Source organism: Muscardinus avellanarius, assembly GCF_963383645.1.
Source record: "Muscardinus avellanarius genome assembly, chromosome: 15".
Lineage (NCBI taxonomy): Eukaryota > Metazoa > Chordata > Mammalia > Rodentia > Gliridae > Muscardinus > Muscardinus avellanarius.
Genome location: NC_137801.1, coordinates 46,944,438 through 46,961,525, shown reverse-complemented (window position 1 = coordinate 46,961,525; position 17,088 = coordinate 46,944,438).

Below are 17,088 nucleotides of genomic sequence, written 5' to 3'. Positions count from 1 at the left end.
GTGGTGAATAACATGTATTGATTTGCATATGTTGAACCAGCCTTGATTTTCTGGGATGAAACCAACTTGGTCATGATGTATTATTCTCTTGATATGGTTTTGAATGCATATAGCTAGTATTTCTTTTAGAATTTTTTCATCTATGTTCATTAAGGATATTGGTCTGTAGTTTTTCTTTCTTGAAGTATCTTTATTTGGTTTGAGGATTAATGTGATACTGGCCTCATAGAAAGAATTTGGGAGAGTTCCATCTCTTTCAATTTCCCGGAACAAGTTATGAAGTATTGGTATTAGTTGTTCATTGAAGGTTTTGTAGAATTCAGCTGGAAACTCATCTGGGCCTGGGCTTTACTTTGGTGGAAGAATTTTTATTGCTGTTTCTATTTCTTTGGTTGATATTGGTTGGTTTAGGCTTGCTATATCCTCTTGGCTGAGTGTATGTAGGTTAACTGTGCTTAGAAATCTATCAATTTCTAATAATCTTTTTAATTTCTTCACTATCTGTGGTGATATCTCCTTTTTTATTTGCAATTTTGATAATTTGAGTTGATTCTCTTTTTCTTTTGGTTAGGTTGACCAGGGTTTTATCAATTCTATTAATCTTTTCAAATAACCAACTTTTTCCTTTATTGATTCTTTGAATTGTTTTTTGTTCTCTATTTCATTTATTTCTACTCTAAATTTAATGATTTCTCGCCTTCTGCTGCCTTTGGGAATAGACTGTTGCTGACTTTCTAGGTCCTTGAGTTGTGTCGTTAGGTTCTTTATTCAGTGGTTCTCTGTCCTTCTTATGTGTGCACTCAATGCAATACAATTTCCTCTTAATACTGCCTTCATAGTTTCCCATAGATTTTGGTAGGTTGTGTCTCTGTTTTCACTCATTTCCATAAATTTCTTTATTTCTTCCCTAATTTCTGCTCTTACCCATTCATCATCCAATAGTGTATCATTCAATCTCCATGTATTTGAATAATTTCTTTTGAGTTTCCTGTTGTTGATTTCTACCTTTATTCCATTATGGTCTGAAAAGATGCAAGGAATTATATTACATCTTTTGAACTTGCTGGTGCTTTCTTTGTGTTCCAGGATGTGGTCTATTTTAGAGAAGGTTCCATGGGCTGCTGAGAAGAATGTGTAGTCTGTAGTTCTTGGTTGAAATATTCTGAAAATGTCTGTTAGGTCCATTTGGTTTATGGTTTTCTTTAGTTCTAAAGAGTCTTTACTCATCTTTTGCCTTGAAGATCGATCCAGTGGTGTGAGAGGCATATTACAGTCTCCTAGAATTATTGTATTTGGGTCTATTTGGGATCTGATGTCCAGAAGGGTTTGTTTTACAAATGTGGTTGCACCCACATTTGGGGCATAAATATTTACTATCATTATGTCTTCTTGGTGTATTGTTCCTTTCAATAAAAGGAAGTGCCCTGTTTTGTCTCTATTGATGTGTTTTAGTTTAAAGTCTGTTTTGTTGGATATCAGGATTGCTACCCCTGCTCTTTTTTGGTCACCAATAGCATCGTATATCTTTTTCCATCCTTTCAGTTTCAGTCTGTGAATGTCTTTGGCTGTAAGGTGAGTTTCTTGCAGACAGCATATATTTGGATTATGTTTCTTAATCTACATTGCCAGTCTATGTCTTTTGATTGGCGAGTAATGTCCTTTGACGTTAAGAGATATTATTGAAATATGATTTTTGTTTTATGCCATTTTGTGTTCTGTCTACTCTTGGGTGGTTTGGTCTTTCTTCTTTACTTAAATGGCCCACTTATTAACTTCCTCTCTTCTCTGGTTCTGAAGTCTGTTTCTTTTTTCTTCTTTATGGTTTATTTCTTTAAGAATTTTCTCTTAAATTTGAATTCATGAATTTTTTAAGATTCTGTTTATCCTGAAACACTTTTGTTTCCCCATTGATTTTGAATAGTAATTTTGCTGGGTAGATTAATTTTGTTTGGGAGTTATTTTCTTCCAGGGTCTGAATCACGCCATACCAGTTTCTCCTAGCATTCATGGCCTGGGTTGTATAGTCTGGGGTGACTCTTATTGTTTTGCCTCTATATGTCACTTGTCCTTTTGTTCTCACTGATTTTAAGATTCCTTCCTTGGCCTCTATGTTGGTCATTTTGGTTATTATGTAGCATGGGGAAGTCCTTCTTTTGTCCTGTCTCAATGGAGTTCTGTATGCCTCCTGGACATGAAGATCCAAGTCTCTTTTCATATTTGGTAATTCTGAGATTATTTCTTTGAAGAGATTACGGATGCCCTTGGTCTGTACCTCTATCCCTTCTTCAATGCGTATTATTCATAAGTTTGGACATTTCTTATTATCCCATATTTGCTGGATGTTTAGGTTTTGTTGCTGTAAAGAATTCTGTATATCGCTGTCCGTGTTTTTGATCTTGGAAGTACTGTCTTCTAACAGTGATATTCTGTTGTCCAGTTTATCTAATCTTCCAGAATTTCTTTCTATTGCTGTCTTCATTTCACTTATTGACTCTTTCATTCATTCCAGACCTCTTTCTGATTCTTTCTTAGTGTTTCTAAATCATCTTTCACCTCCTGTAGACTTATTTTAAATCCTTTCATTATATTATAGATCAAGATTCGGTATTCCCCTTCAGAGTTCTCTCCCCAGCAGTCTCCTCCTCCTTTTCTAGGGTTCTGCCCCTGTGGGAGGGACCCAACCTGTCAAGTATAGTTTTTGACCTCTAGAAGAATGCTCTCTTTTTTATTATTTCTGTAATATAATTTTTCTTCATTTATTCCTAGAATCATATTCACGTTTATATATTATATCTCCTAAAAGTTTCAGATCATTAACTTTACTTAATTTTTTCAGATGAATTTGATATTCTGGTAATTATTTTTATTTATCCAGAAATTTTTTTTTTATTTTGTATTGCAGCAGATTGTTAATTTGTTGATACAATATCTTCTCAGATTACTCAATGCTGTACTTTATACTCTTATGTTTAAGTTTTTTGTATTCCTTGATATGTCTCCAATTTGAGTCATTTTTGTTTATTTATATTAAATAATTTTAAGGTGTAGGATTTTAGCAAATATCAGAGGATATTTGATATTTCTTCAAAATGGGAATATGCTTGCTTATCTGTTTCTACTTAAGAAAGAGGCAATAAAAACTGACTGGGGGAATTTGTGTACATTTATAAGTCATATTCCTTGATGTGTTTTCCTCAGAGAATCTATTCATCATGTTGTGGATTTTTTTTTTTTGCAGGGCCTGGGGTGTAACCCAGAGGCATTTGACTTCTGAGCTACACCCCTTGCCCTTTTTTTATTCTTTATTTTGAAACAGGGTCTCACTAAGTTGTGGAGGACCTCACTCAGTATCTGAGGCTGTCCAGGAACCATAATCTTCTGGTCTCAGCCTTCCAAATGCTGGGATTACACATATGTGCCACCATGCATGCTATTATGAAGATCTTTCTGTTTTACTCTTGGCAAATTCAAATCTGTTCATTCTGTGTGTGTGTGTGTGTGTGTGTGTGTGTGTGTGTGTGTGTGTGCACGCGCATGTGTGTGTAGTATTCTTGTTTTGTTTTGGTAAAAGACATCTCTAAAAATTTATGCCTGGAAGGTTGAACAATTTAACTGTAATGGAATAATAGAAATCCCTGTTTCCTGTTTTAGTAGCAAGCCCTATTTTCAGGGGTACCCTGTTCCCACTACGGTCTTCCACAGGATCTTAGACTTTTGAGGGCCACTGATTTTCATGGTTTAACAGTCTTGTCTCTTTCACTCAATTATTTCAGCTTCTGTATATTGTTCTAGATTGAATCTTCATTCCCTATTTTAATCATTATTATCTAAAAATGTGTTGAAATCTGACTTATAGTTCCATTTTTATTCTTACACTTTTGTTATAACACCTGTTTTCCTTCCCTATGACCTACTCTCATACAATTGAGTTTATAAGGATAGAGCAATTGTGGCCTGAAATTATTTTTCTTGTAGCTAATAATGTAGTTTCTTACAATGCATCTGAAACATAGAAGCTGAGTTGAGTATAAAAGAAAAACAAACTGGTAGCTAATACAAAGTAGTGTTTTCATAAACTTTCAGGTACATTAGGATCATCTAAAATAATTTTTTTAAAATGTGCTTAGGCAAAATTCCAAACATATGAAGAAGGAATGTTCAGGTTTTTATTTTTTATGTCTCCCTTAAAAAATCAAGTACCATGTTTTTCAAAACTTTTTGATGAGTGTTATCTGTGGGTTCCTTAAGCACACACTTGGTCTGCTGAGCTCAGATCATGTAGAGTTTCTTGAAAATGCTGGAGTGAGATGAAATCTTTGCTGTCTTTCTTTCTTTCTTTCTTTCTTTCTTTCTTTCTTTCTTTCTTTCTTTCTTTCTTTCTTTCTTTCTTTGGTGGTACTGAGGTTCCTGGAAACCTGTCTACCTCTGGGTTACACTCCCAGACCTATTTTTTAATTATTGGAAAACAGGGTCTCTTAAACCAGCGCAGCGCGGCTGACTTCAAACCTGCACAATCCTCCTGTCTCCGCCTCCCAAGAGCGGGGATTACAAGTGTGTGCAACCACGCCTGGCTTTGCTGTGTTTCTAACAACCAGAACAAGGTTAGATAGAAAAGTCAATTATTCTATCTGTTGCCAACTTAACTAGCAAAAAGCCTAGATATTTCCATTTTTTATTTTTAATCAAATTGTTTTTAGAACCTAAGTAAAAACTCAAGAGGAACTAATCTCTCTTTCATTCCTTTGGCATTTTACTCTTCAGTTTTAGATTGGAAATTTGATCTACCCAAAGCCATAACACATCCTAATTTTTACATCTAGCCACCATATGCTATGGTAACAGTACAAAAATATAAATTGGTAATTGTTATTTTTTTTGAAAATGAAGAAGGAATTAAAATACTAATAGCACAGAATGGAAAACCAATTATTTCAGATATGCAAAGAATTCTTGTTTAGAGTCAGATCAGTTTCTTTTTTCTTTAGGGAAAGATAAAGTTAGAGAGAAGAATCTGGTATTGAAGAATTTCAGGTTGAAAAACAGTGTATGTTTTCAAACACTTCATAACAAATGTTTTTAAATATACTGTTTGATTTAAGCATTAAATCACTTTGAGATAATAAAGACAAGTATTTAAGAATCATTTTATTTTATTATTTATTTATTTTTGCAAATTAACTATGAGAAGTTTATTCAACACAAATAATTAAAATAAAACAAACAAGAAACAAAGCAAACAAAGCAAAACACAGGACAAGGTGTACTGGAGATAGCTCCTGCTGATTCCCAAGAGAGAATTCTTAAAATTTACTATTTTGCCAGTAGTTATTAAATAGTTATTATTAAATCAAATTGGATAATCTTTCAATTAATCCTAGAGTTAAAAAGAGGTCTTGTACAAGGGTAAGGAAGGGTTTTAAAGAACATCACATATTACACTGAATGAAACTAAATTTATTGGGAGATGAGTGAATTAGGACTTAATGACTTACTTTAAATCTTGGTCAAAAGGAAATCCTATGTAGGTTGGCTAAAAAGGTTCAGCAAAAAGCAATTAAGTATCTTGTGAGAATCAATTGGCTGTTCATTATGGTGTTCAAATCGTATTATTACTTGTTAATTGTGTTATATGTCATTGCTATTAGGAAAACTTGTAACAAATTTAAGTATACTTGCATACATCTACCTCAAGGACAGCGATGCAAATGTTTACCAGCACACCACTTAGCTGGGAGAACAGAGAGGAAGAGAAAATCCTTTAAACCAGTGAAGGAGGTCCACTGATTTCTTCCCTGGTATTTAAGCCTGCCCTCTACATCCTACTACACAGTGGGCTCTAAGTTCATGCCTACAAGTGTTTATGCCCAGATAGTTTCAATACAATACAGACACCCCAGCCTTACTACTAAGAATGAAAGCATTTCACTTGAAAAATATCAGCATTTTTATTTTAAAGATCTAGAAACTCAGGCACATTTTCCCTCAAGATTATATACATTTTTGAAGGGTGATATGAAAACTTAAACTCAAATATTTTATCTTTAAATTATATGCTCTTTTCATCATGTAACATTGATGAAATTTATCATCCAGGAGCATTGACTCATCGTGTGAGTTCATCACCAGTTTTGAGGACCTTCTCATGACCCCATTGACAATGAAGTAGATAATTGGAGGCAATGAATTAGCAAACAGGCATTTTTCTTTATTACCAAATATGATGGATATTAGAGAATCAAAGTAGTAAATAATTATGGGACTTGTGGAGATTAAAATGTCTGGTTGATACCTGGAAATTAAATATTCATGAACCTGTCAGTGATAATTCCAAATTCCTATTGGAAATCCCAACATTCAAAGCATCAAATGAAGTCATTATACACAAATTAGACTGCCCTAACACAGTCAGTCTCAAGACTCTAAGTGAGTTTGTAGAATCCTGTTTTTTTTTTCTTGTAATTCCTTAAGATGAGCTGTAAATCACTGATATTTTTTAACTGATACTATCAGTAATCTTGGTTTACAATAGACAATGACCCATTATATATTATTATTCTCATTCAGAGAGAATTGGAAAGTAGTGTTTTCAGTATAAGAATGGAACTATATTTCCTTGATTTATACTAATAATTTACAGAAGATCATTAAAATAGAAAAAGTGTGGGGCATGGTTGCGCAGGCTTGTAATCCCTGCGCTTGGAAGGCAGAGACAGGGGATTGCGCAGGTTCAAAGCCAGCCGCACGGGCTTGAGACCCTGTTTCCGAATAAGAAAGTATAAAAATAAGTTTGGGAGTGTAACTTGGAGGTAGAAGGGTTTCCAGGAACCCCAGTACCACCAAAAAAAAAAGAAAAGAAAAAAGAAAAGAAAAAGAATATTTTTCTTGTGTAATGTAGAAGAGAATTACTCATGTATAATTACTTACTTATTTGCAGTCATTAGAAGCTTTCTTCAATGAGAATATTTGTTTTTTTTTAAAGAGACACCCATCATTGTCATCATCAACTTCTTTCATCAGAATTTCCTTTATGACTAAAGCTTACCTTTTAATGAATTCCTCACCTCTCTGTCCAATATCTATATATATTTATGAGAAACAGCAGAGTGGATGGAAATGAAATTTCATGGGCCCTGCTACCTATGTTTTTAGGGCCCGCCAGCTTAACTGGATAGTTAAAAACTGCCAATGACATTTCTTCCTCACTAACTTCTATTTGGTGTAATACTAATGGTATTGGTTTCTGTAGAATATAGCATTTGAAATGTGTGGTTTCAGACTATTGCAGACCTGTATTGCATTCCTTTGCCAAAAGAGCAGTATAATCTAAAGACATTATTTATCATGGAGAGTGCTTGTCTTTCTTTGAGTTTTTCTATTAGCAGGTTCTATGACAAGTATTGTAAGGCAGTAGTTAATTTAGGATGTTATATCAGAAAACACCAAAGAGTAGTAAACATGTGAAATAGGGCATGAGAGGACATTGTTTTCTCTATATAGTTGTGATTGAGGATAGTTGGGGTTTAATCACACTGAGTGACAGTGGAGAACATTCGTCAAAGCTGTCTCAACTAAAAGTGACAAAACTGGAACATTAATCCACCAAATCCCCTTCTATCATTTAACATGTGCTAATTTGAACACTTACCCTACTACCCATAGCTTGCTCCGAACCAATAGGTCTATTCCCATAGCTGAAAAAAATATTTGCAGAAGAAAGTTCAGAGGTTAGAAGCTGACCTGAGGCAGATAGAGATGTGTGCCACAGAACTGTAAGCCCCTGCCTCAGTCCATGTCCTTTCCCCATGAAAACTGGAGTTAGACATCACAGAAAGCACCAGGCATGGTGGTGCATCCCTGTAATCCTAGTACTTAGGAAACTGAGACAGAAGGTTCCCTCAGAAATTCAGTGAGACCCTGTTTCCAAATAGAAAATAAAATAGGCTGGGGCATAAATCAGTGAGTGGTTGAAGTCCCCTGGTTTCCATCCCCAGTACCAAACACACACACACACACACACACACACACACACACACACACACACACACACTAAATTACATAAAGCAAGGGAGGGCTAATTTGGAATCTTGGTTGAATTAATTTTTATACAAATCATGTGTATCAAAGAGTGCTCTAGGGAGCTCTAGGTAAAAGGAATGTTAATAATAGAACTTAAGTGAACAAAAGAATGAAGATATATTTCAACATATATGTGGGGCACTTTCTTGTGGTAGAGATTGTATTTGACATCTCATTGAATTTAGCTTTTGTGATATTTCAAACACCAATGAAAGAAAAGTACTTTTACTCTCTTTATTTATGTGAGTAATCTTGGGCTTAGAGAAGTATTCAACTTGCCCATAGCTACTAGTAAGGAGCAAGAGTTTCCATCCAAGAAATGGAAACTCCAATACTTTTAGCCCATGAGCTCTTTTGCTCAGAAGACCACAGTTGTCTATATTCATTAGGTTTATTTTCTTAATAACAGCATAATAAATCAAGAGGAAATGAAACAATTACATTGGTAAACTCCATTGGAGTTAATAATAGATTTTGATGTGAACAAGTTATTTTTTGTAAGAGAACCAAGCACTTACTGTTCCCACATTTGTTCCATGCTACTCTTCACAAAGACATTGCAGTTTGAGTTACCAGATAAAAATTAAAATGATTACACTGCATTTTTCTTTATTAGGGTAGATTAAACACTTTCACTTAAGGAGAGTCTATATGTTCTGCCTATTGACTCAGGGAAGGTCCATTATGAGATGCAGTTTTTCTTAAGTTATTATATGAAAAAACAAACAAATTTACATCCACACAAACTTTTACTTGAACAGATACAATCAATGATATTAACATATGAAACCATATGCATGGAGACTAGGGAAATAGGTGGAAAATAAATTATATTTTAGGCTTGCCTAGATTGCTAATGAATGAAGCATTTTTTTAGCAGGTGTGCTCTTTAGGTACTCTGATTGTGCTGAGCACAATTTTGCAATTGGTGAATAATAAGTAGTGGATGCAGAAAAACAAAGAGAGAAACTAGATCAAGAATCATTTTTAAAGAGTATAAAATTCCACAAAACTCAGAAAAAGCAATGAGAGTTCTTAGAGAAAGAGAGAAAAATAGCAACTTTGAGGTATTCTTAACCATAAATGATATTCTCCAGCAAACTGAGAAAAAAAATCAGGCTCAATAAATGCCAAAACAATATATAACGTTGCCCTGGTTCTCTGGCTGCCTGGGGAGAATATGAGTCAATGTGAGAGGCTCTTTAAAGACTCTCATATTGCCTTATACCTAATATATTCAATATATGAAGCTGATGTTTTTAATCACTGCAAACTGGGCCCCAAAGACCAACTAAAATGGAGAGGTATATTTAGCCCTCTCCCCAGGACATGAAGAGAAGCTCTCCCACTTGAAAAGGGTGGAACTGTGGTGCAGAATAGAGAAGGTACAATAATGAAAATGGATTTGAAACTTTGACTTTGTGGCTAATCTAAAGACATTGCATGTGACACATGGCCTGCATGAGAGGCCCCAAGGTCAGCCAGTAATAGTTGAGGAGGTTTTGGGCTAGAGAATAGTATGTGGAATAGAACAGATGGAAGTTGTGTCAGGCACTGAGGTCACCACAGCCCTAAGGACCCAAGCTGGCATGAATTAAGTGCCACATTATAAGTGAAAATATGCTACTGTTTAGCAAGTTAAAGAGAATGAATGAAGGGTGAAATGAAAGGTGACACATTGAAGTTGACACAGTTATCACATGTCATTTAGTCACACTATTTCACAGGCAAGAAGAACTGGATAAAAATGCAGGATATCTGAATACAAAAGTAATGAACTGAAAAGAGACACAACTGACAGTTTGCTGCAAAATATCTCTGTAAGAAGGGAGAAAATTATTTATCCTTTCCTTCTTCTCCCTTATTTATAAGTGTCTCTTTACCCTACTGTTTGTAAGTGAAGTTTTTTTTTATAGCACCAAACAAAACACAAAAGAACATAAATGGAAGACTTTTCTAAACTCAGTCCTAAGCAATTATCAAAGTGAAATTATTTTAAACACAAGAGAAGTGAAAAATACTTGCTAATGAAGGTACAAAACATCTGGAAATTATGTAAAATTCAAGATTTATTGAGAAAGCAGAGGTTAAGGATCTGAGTTTTGAATTCCCACAAATCTATGATTGAATTCAATTTTTACTTACAAGTCACATAATATAATTGAAAAAATAAGGTTTAAATTTTTATTTTATTTTACTATCACTGGGGATTGACCCCAAGAGCATTCTAACTCTAAGCTATACCCAAGGCCTTATTTTATATTTTTTTGAAACAGGGTTTAACTAAGTTGCTGAGTACTTTGCTAAGCTGCTGAGGCTGGCCTCAAACCTGTGATCCTCCTCTCTTACACTCCACTGGGGTTATAGGCATATGCTACCATGACCAGCTCACCTACATTTTATGAGACTTAATTTTCTTATCTGTAAAGAAAATTAATCCACAGTCCAACAGTGGTTGTGTTAAGTTAATATCCTCAAAGCATATAACACTCAAAAAGCAAGACTAAATTGAAGAATGTATGTAAATTTTGTGACTCAATTCTGTAATATAGGTCTAAAGAACACAAGAAAAACATGGCCTAAGGCAGATTGAGAATGGAGTGCAAAATGAATCCTTCTATAAGCACAACAACCATAAATGAGAAAATCTGGGACAACCAGAACCAGAGTGAACATAAGCAACAAACTCATGTTGGTGTTATGAGTATATAAAAGAGGACTCTGACAAAAAGCACTGTGTTTGTGCTCATCTCTGTATTTTCCCCTGATAGAAAGGAAGTTCAGGTTGGTCTGGGAATATAGAGACTCACATTTGGAATACTCTTATACAAATATCAACATGATACAAAATGTACAAATGCCTCCTAAAATAGATCAGTAATCACCACCCCCCTGAAATTTATAACTTGCATTATTTTTTCCTGAATATTAGTGACTTGCTTCCAATAAATAAAATATGTCAAAATTGATGGAAGATCCCATCCACATTTGGGTTACAAACTAATACTTCGATCTTGGTAGGATATTCTCTCTCTTCTCTCTCTCCCTTTCTCTCTCTTCTCTCTCTTTCCCATCTTTCATTCTTTTAATTTTAGCACTGCAATGCTGCCAGCTGACATATTATAGCTGCCCTTAAGCTTTAACATTGCATGGCCCATGATTATAATCTTAGTACTTAGGAGGATCACAAGTTCACAGTCAGCCTCAGCTACTTAGTGAGGCAATTTGCAAATTAATGCAACCCTGTTTCAAAGTCAAGAATAAAAATAGGGCAGGTGGTTAGCTCAGATGTAGAATTCCTCTGGATTCAACCCTTAATAACACAATAAATAAATAAATAAATAAATAAATAAATAAACTTCAAATCCAAAGCCAATAGAATATTGGTATTGATATTGAAGTCTTATGTTTTCCAAATATATTAAAAAACTTTATGAAAGTCAAGTATAGGCTACCATTTGCATTTCTAAAATTTGGCTTATTATATTCACAGAAATGGTTTATTGTAAATACTTAATAGAAGTTAATGCATGGGTGTGTTGGTACATGCCTCTACTCTCATACTTGTAAGGCTGAGATATGATTATTATAGTTTCAAAGACTGACTCAGAAACATATTAAGATTATTATAAAGCTAACAAAACACTGTTTTAAAACGTAAATGAAACAGGCTGGTGGAATTCTTAAAAGTAGAATGGGAGCCAGGCATAGTGGTGCATGCTTATAATCCCCATGCTTGGGAGGCAGAGACAGGAGGATCATGCAGGTTCAAAGCCAGCCTCGCTGCCTTAAGAGACCCTGTTTCCAAATGCAAACATATAAAAATAGGTCTGGGAGTGTAGCCCAGAAGTAGAAGGGTTTCCAAGAACCCCAGTACCACCAAGAAAAAAACAGCAGAATGAGTTGCCAGGTGTGGTGGCACACACCAGCATTTGGGTGAGATAGGAGGATCATGCAGGTTTGAAGCCAGCCTCAGCTACTTAGTAAGGCTCTCAGCAATTTAGTGAGATCCTGTTTCCAAATAAAGTATAAAATAGGTCTGAGTATAGCCTGGGGATAGAAAGCCACTGGGTTCCATCCCAGTATTGCATAAAATAAAATAAAATAAAATAAAATAGTAAAATAGGTAAAATACTTTCAGTTTTCAGTACCAGAGAAAATGAAAGGAGATAAACTATTATTTATTTATTTATTTATTTATTCATTCATTTATGTTATTGGTTATTTCAAGCTATACTCTCAGCCCCCTTTTTTTAAAATTGTGAAACAGGATCTTGCTAGGTTGCTGAGGCTATCCTCAAACCCTTTTGTCTTAGCCTTCCAAGTACTAGTATAACAGGCATATCCACCAGGCCCAGCTATTTTTTAAGGTTTATCTTGTTAAAGCTTTTTGAAACAATATTTTTTTGGGGTGTGGTGGTCTATGTCTATATTCCTAGTACTTAGGAGGCTAGGACAGAAGGGTTGCAGGTTTGTGGCCAGCCTCAGCAACTAACTTGGCAAGGCACTCAACAACTTAGTATGATTCTGTCTTAAAACAAAAATAAAATAGGGCTGGAATGTAGTTGGGAGGTAGAATGCCTCTGGGTTCAGAATTCATCATCATCATCATCATCATCATCATCATCGTCGTCGTCGTCGTCGTTGTCATCGTCGTCATTGTCATTGTTGTCGTCGTCATCATCATCATCATCATCATCATCATCATCATCATCATTTCACCAGAAGTCAGAATTTAAAAAATCAACTCCTGTTCTTTCACCTCTGCTAAAGTATGCATTTATGAGCCTTAGAATAAACCAACCAACATAATATTATAACATACTGGATAGTTGAGGAAGGGGGACACAAAGAAGAAAAGTATTTCAATCTAAACTAACCATTTCTAAGTCAATATATCAGTCAGGGTATTTTTACAAACAAGAGAAGCCATTCTAGATAGTTGAAATGGGAAATTTATTTATTAAAGGGTATTTGTTATCTTATGGAATGCCTGGATTACATCCAAAATTTTAAAATAACTCAGAATCTGAAACAGAATCAATGGCTATCACACCCTCAAACCACATCAGTGCAAATCTCACTGCAATTTCTTCTAAGTAGATAGATGAATACAAGAAGTCAGGAACCAGAAGCTAACCTCTTTTTCTTTAGCTAATACCACAAACCCAACAACTCAATGAGGCTGTTCTCCCCAAAACTCCTCAACCACATAATATTCATTTTTGTCTTTCATATTTCACACACATTAATCTACTTAATGAAAGCTATACCGAATGTCAATGGAGCTTGAGAGTCATAACTTAGGGCTTTGTCTTAGTAAAGGCTAGATTTATGATACTGGAGGACCATCAGAGTCAGAGAGAAATATGAAGAGAATTTGAGGTTTCCAAATGTGGCTAATGCATCCTGATGATTCTGTGAACATTTTTCTCTACTAATTTTTTTTTTTTTTCAGGTCTGGGGACGGAAGCCAGCAGGGGCATTCAACCTTCGGGCTACACCTCCTGCCCTATTTTTTATTCTTTATTTTGAGACCAGGTCTCATTGAGTTGCAGAGGGCTTCACTAAGTAGCTGAGGCTGTCCAAAAACGGTGATCCTCTGGTCTCAGCCTCCTGAATGCTGGGATTACAAGCATGCACCACCACATCCGGCTTTTCTAATAATCTTTTTTGATATATTTGAAATTATTTTGAATCAATTAGTAACTATTTCCCAAAAGGTCCAAATTTACCTGGGAAAGAGCTTCTTCTACTCTTTTCCAGATATCTGAAAAAAAAAAGAAAGTATATGTGTGCTCACTTATTTTTATATATGTTGAGGTTTGCATATTTTAGTTGTATTTGCAACTAGAAAAGTTGCTTGAGGTTTCTATTAGAGAGGTTTTTTTACCCCTTGTTTCGCCATCCTGTGTTTCTAAAAAAAATCTTCTATGCAGCCAAGTTATGCTGAAGTGTTTCCTACTTGGTTTTAAATACAAAGAAGAGAAGGCAGTGGTGTGCTTTTCATCAGACATGTGTGAGTTCATTCATCACATACAAATAAATAATATCAAAAGTCTAAAATTTCTTGGAAAGTTGTTTAATTTAGTTTTAACTGAGAAGATAGATGCTATTTTATTGTAAAGTGGAGAAAGACAGAGAAAGGTAGAAAATATGTGAAAGTTTATTTCAAAATATGAAGGATATCCTCTTGAGAGGAGTGGTTGGATCATATTTAGATATTGTCATAAATAATTGCTCTCATTCAACCAAACAGATGACTGGTACTTTATAGATATGATATAATAAGAGGATGAGATAATCTTGGATCTTCCTCCTTGGCCTACTTAATAGATACCTGCATGGTAAAAAAAAATGAAAGAAAATCTATCTTCTATTTTTCCTAAAATAAAGCTATTTTCAGCTAGCAATCCTTTAGCACACTCAAGGGATAGCATTATGTGAGTAATGTAAAAGTATCATACTACTCAAGTAAATGGACACTTATACCATGTAGCTATGAAAAGGTAATTGAAGTCCAAAGAATAAAGTGTAATGGAAGGTTATTGAGTAATTTTGAAATGGTTAGGTTGGATCTTGCACTACATGTGTGCTAACATTTTTTGTGGCCTCGAATCTTTTGTGTAAGTTTGCTTTTAAGGATTTAATAAGTGTAGGATCAGAAAATTTGGAAGTTATATATCCCTTCTCAGGACTCCAAAAATGGTGTCTCCCTAACTCTCAGGGAACCTGAAATAAGAACGAGTGTAGTATTACTTTTCATTAATTTTAGTTACAGAATTAAAAACAATAAAGACAGTACCCCTCTTTGGCACTTTTCTTAGTAGGTAAGATCTAGGCTTCTAAAACCAAGAGGTGAAAGTAGCTTTGATAAAAAGTTAGAATTATCATTCACATTCATTCCCTTATATTATTTGTACTTTCTTAAGATTTAAATAGAAAATATTTTAATAGCTATTCTGCAGATATAGATGAATCCTCTCTTCATAAGGATCAGGAAATGTATTGATTTTTTTGTTTTTGCCTTGAGATATTCTAAGCCTAATATTATTTTGAGAGTCAGAAAGACCATAGTTAGTGAATGTCTCCATAAGTCTTTAATCCCATTAAGATGTCTGACTACAAAGCACCAATAAAACATTAAAAATAATTTCCTAACACCCATTTCTAAGAGTAACAAAATTGGCATTCATCTTTATATCATTTCTTCTAATCTTAGTGGAACAAGAAAATAGAACCTATGAATATATGTCAGGCAGTGTGCTTACCTCCTTGACATGTACTGCCTCTATTAGATTCCCAAGTCAACATAAGATGAACATGAAGATGATTTGCTTTTCTGCTTATTATAGTTCTGATATGCAATAATTTGAGAAATATCCAATAAAGCAGAAAAGAAAATAGAAAGTTCTATGAAGCCAGAACCCACTGTGCTTTTGGCCAAAATGTTTTCTTCTTATGGAACTTGTATACATTCTTTTCTTTCCTTTTTATTTTTTACTTTCAATCATTTATTTCACTCTTATTTTCCTTATTCTACACTTCTTCTCCAATCTCCCCAATACTAGCAGTAATATTTCTTCTAACATTTAAAAATATCATGTTTATTTTGAATTTTTCCTCTTTACTCCTTACTATAAAATTTTGGTGGTTGTTGTCTACAATTGTTTTGATTTAACACTTCAAATTAATGTTTCTAGATACAGTATTTTATAACTTTTTTCAAGCTCAATGAAAACTGTTTCTATAAAGCCACAAATGTCTAACTGCCTGCCACATAGCTCTTATATAGTCTTCTACTTTGCCCCTTTGTAATTTTTGGTGCTCTGGAACACATCATGTATTATGATTTGGATTTACAAAATGGCCCCTAGAAGCTCATATGTTGACAGCATGATTTCAGCACAGCAAGGTTCAGAGGTGGGGCTTCTAGGCTATGATTGGATCATACTAAAACTTACCTCACCAGTGGATTAATGCATTTAATGGATTAAACTTTTGATAGATGGATGGACTAATGATAGGTGGGGAAAGTAGGTTACAGGAGGTGTACTTTGGAAGAGTTTGTCTTCTTCCTGTCTCTTTTGATCTCCCTCTGCTTCCAAGCTGCCATGAGCTAAGCAAATTTCTCCCAACTTGACCTTCTGCCATAATGCTCTGCCTCATCTCAAACATACAAGAATGAAGTCAATGGACCACAAACTGAATCCTATGAAACCATGGGCCAAAATAAATCTCTCTTCCTCTAAATTGTTTTTGTCACATATTTCTTTCACAATGATATAAAGCTAACTCATCATCCTACAGAAAGTTCTTTTTCCAGATTTGATACTTCAGTTTCCAAGTTCTCCTTCTAATACTTTCATTGTTGATACTCAGTTGCCAAATTCCATCTCTTCCTAAGTGGTTAAATGTCTTATATAGCAGTATACATTCTGTTCTCTTGTTATTCACCTTTGTCCACAGTTTCTTCCTAACTGATGCCATCCATTGGCATGGCTCTAATCAGCAATATAATTTTCTATTCTGGAACTCTAATTCATTTCCAATGTAGGTATTTAATGAATAACTCCTGTGTATGTATTCCTAACATAATATTTTGTCAGATGTGTTTTAGTCTTTTTCCAAAGGTTCATTGCTAATCCCACTTTGCCTTCTCCCTGATTTGAACAGAGACATGTTACTGTATTTTGATATTGAGGCCAAAGGCAAACAAATAGGGGTATGGAATTCAAATGATGAAAAAAGCTTATATATCTGAAGGTATCCTTAAGTAGCTAGACCAACAACAACTCCTTTTATCTAAGCCTTATTTATGAAAGAAAAACAAATGTCTATTGGTTTAAACTACTATTAGTGGGATAATGTGAGTCATATTATAACAGTAATTTTTATGTTACACATGTATATTTCTTTCTCTGTGATCCCCCTTTAACTCTAAATTTGCTTCAGTTACTTAAATCCATTTCTCTGACAACAATGGCTTATTCATTAATATTTTAACCTCTA